We start from the raw sequence: 3,482 nt of genomic DNA on the forward strand, positions 1-3,482 counted from the left end.
ATAAGGAGAGGAAAAACCAGGATCGCTATAAAACCAATTACTATCATTTTGGGGATTTTATCATTTATGTCTACTAATAGTTAATCTCACATCCCTTGTTGAAATCAAAATTGCAATTTATCTCTCTTGGGCAGAAAGTTTTGTTTTTTACTATTGTTTTTGTTTCAGGATTTTGTTGATTGTTAGGAATTTTACGTAGCAAGTAAGGAAGCAAGCGTTACATTACAAACCTAAAAACTGTAGTACATAAAACACCCAGTTTAGAATTACATAGTTTTGTCCTCTTTTTTTGTTGGTAAAAGTTTTAGTTTAAAGTCATATTGAGTGTGTGGTGTATTGCTCTTGAATCATGAACCTAGGAGGGAGGTTCATTGCTTTGTAACAAATCTTGAAAATCAAGTTTCAATGTTTATGAATTAAATTTTATGTAGTCTTAGTTTGTAAATTCAAATGCAGAGGAAGGCGCAAATGTGACGGTTGGCTGAATTTATTTTCTTTTGTTGTATGGGTATGCAGGGCTGCTGCAATTCCAAGAGCCAAAGGTATCTTCACTGAAATCTTTTTTTTATTTTATTTTAAATAATCCATCTCTGCAGTTATTTGTTTACAAAGTTTAGTTTTCTAATTATGTGGTTTAGGGAAACTTGTCCAAGAGGTCACTCCACAGTAATGCAGAGAAGTTTGAATTTTAGGCTGAGGTGCCTCGGCTTATGGACATCATTATCAACTCACTTTATAGCAATAAAGATATCTTCTTTAGAGAATATGTTTGGCGTGGTAGTGAATATATTTGTGTACGGAGGACATGTTTTGTTCTAATTCTCTGTTTTGTATGGAATAATATTATTATTTTAGGTTGGAATATACTTAATTTGTATGGAATTTGACATTAAAAGTTATTCTTTTTTGGATGGTTGGAAATGAAATGGATGCAAATTGCGGATTGATTCATAATAGATGTATTGTTATATATATATATATATATGATACAGGTTGCATGGAATATATATATGTTGTGGACAAATTAATTAAAAAATAAAATAAAATCATGTTTTTGGCGACTAAATAATTAGTAGCCAAAAATTAAGTAAATATTTTTAGCAACTAAATAGTTAGTAGCTAAAAATAAAAATAAAATGGAAAAAAACTTTTGGCTACTAAATATTTAGTAGCTAAAAATAAAAATAAAAATAAAATGAAGAAAAAAATTTTGGCTACTGAATATTTAGTAGCTAAAATAAAAGTAGACTTTAGGCGACTAAGAATTTAGTAGCTAAAAAAAATAAAATGAAAAAAATAAAAAAAAAATAAGATGAAAAAAAAAAAAACCCTTTGGCGACTAAAACTTTGGTTGCCGTAGATACTTCAAGTTTTGGCGACCAAAGTTTTAGTAGCAGAAAATAAGATTTTTGGCGACTAAAAATATTAGTCACCATTTATAGGACTTTTGGCAACTAAATATATTTTAGTCGCCAATACCTTCCCTGACAAGCTTCCCGCGACCAATCCGGCAACCAAACTATTTAGTTGGACAAAATTCTCGGTGACTAAAATCATACTTTTGGCAACTAAAAATTTAACCGCCAAAAGTGAAATTTCTTGTAGCGGAGGTTCAAACCCAAGATATTTGGTCTAAGAAATAATATGTTTACTACTTGAGTTGAGTGACATACAACATACACACTCTTAAGACATAATTGAAATTTATATTTTACAGCACACCCATCTAGAAGGCTTGAGTTGGTATTGATACAATGTGATATTTTGATATCTGAAAATGCCCTTCTAGACTATTTAATACAAAATTATACAGAGTGGTAGACAAGGCCCGTACTATTTGAACAACACAATGTGTGCTTTTAAGTTAAAATCAAAATTTATATTTTTCAAATTTAACAGGACACTCATTTGGTGGAGAGACTCCACTAGTACTATTATAAAGAGAAGGCTTGAGATGGTGTTGACACAACAAAATGACACTTTTTTGAATTTTGAAAATGTCTTTCAAGCTTATTTAAAATACAAAATTTTATAGAAAGGACCTTCAGTTTGGTGAACAAGACCCTTACCACTTGAGTGACACACAACATGCGTGTGTTTTTAAATCAAAATCAAAAGTTATATTTTTCAAATTTGATAACACACCCATTGCGTGGACAAACACCACTAGTATATATATCATGACAACAAAAGTGTGAAATTATAGAAGTGGACATATTTGACACTTTTAAATAATAATAAAAAAGTGTGGAATTTTTACTTTTTTTTTTGGCGTCATTTTACATAATTTTATTTTCATTTTATGATCTGAACTGTTTATTTTGTAACACCTTTCGTGTATATCATATATGAAAAAAATTAGGTCGATTTGATAATCTTAAGTTAACATTTTTATTTTATCGCCTTTGTCGTAGAAAAATGAAGACAAGTTGTTTTTCAAAATAAACCATCTATTCATTTATTTATTTAATTTTATTTATTTATTTATTTTTTTAGAAAAAAAGGATAAAATGAAAAGACTACAATTATTAGATCAACAAATTTTTTTTAATATTTAAATTTTTTTTTATGTTTTATTTTTTATGAATAATATACAATGAGGATCTTACAAAATGAACAATTTGAATTATCAAAACATAATCGATAATAAACCCTACAAGACCGAACATGACAGTCAAATTCAAATTTAAACTTAAGATAAGCCGAACCTATTTTATATCACCACTTACATGAACATTTACGATTAATTTGATTGGTTTCCTTGTTTAGATATAGTCATTAAAGAATTAATCAAAGCACCATGTACTCGGTGATGTAAACTGTTTGATAAAAATCAGGTAATATATAGGAACCCTCAATTTGTTAACCTATGTCTTAACAGATGAAAGGTATACTTATATTGTCAGAAAAAGTAAAAAAATGGCAAGGTAATTTCAAAAAAACATAGGAAAAGTTTCCATAATTTCAAAACAACTTCAGAGGTAGTTTGTGTAATTTATCTTTTCCTCTTGTTGTAGGTAATACTTAGATGGTATTTGAAAATCTAATTCAATATCTAAAACTGAATGTATGAAGTGAATATCAATTAAACCCATTTGCTGACCATATTTAACTGACTCTTAAATTGTAAGTTTTAAGTTCAAAAAAATTAAGTAGTAGAAAACTTTTTTAATACTAACACTCCGTTTGTTTTGATGGAAAATATTTTTTATGTTTTTTGATATTTGGTACGATGAAAAATGAAAGTAAACGAAAAATATTTTCTATTGCCAATGAAAAATAAACATATTTGGGTAGAAAATATTTTTTACTTTTAAAAGGTAGAAAATGTTTTTCGGACTAAAGTTTTACTAATTTCACCACATTACCAACACTACTCTCACTTCCACCATCACACCACCATCACATAGCCACCGCCGCCACCTCCACCTCCACCTCCACCTCCACCTCCACATTTACCTTTACCTTTGCCCACCACCACC

The 3,482-nt window shown here is 28.9% G+C and overlaps 1 long non-coding RNA gene across 1 annotated transcript; it reads left to right on the plus strand.

The window, feature by feature from the left end:
- The first annotated feature begins 433 nt into the window (after nt 1–433).
- Nucleotides 434–895, plus strand: LOC145798697 (uncharacterized). Its single transcript, XR_014340119.1, has 2 exons — nt 434–542; nt 639–895. It is a non-coding gene; the product is annotated as an uncharacterized LOC145798697 (long non-coding RNA).
- Nucleotides 896–3,482: the final 2,587 nt, after the last annotated feature.

This window comes from Camellia sinensis, chromosome 9, assembly GCF_055761805.1.
Source record: "Camellia sinensis isolate YWXY chromosome 9, ASM5576180v1, whole genome shotgun sequence".
Classification (NCBI taxonomy): domain Eukaryota; kingdom Viridiplantae; phylum Streptophyta; class Magnoliopsida; order Ericales; family Theaceae; genus Camellia; species Camellia sinensis.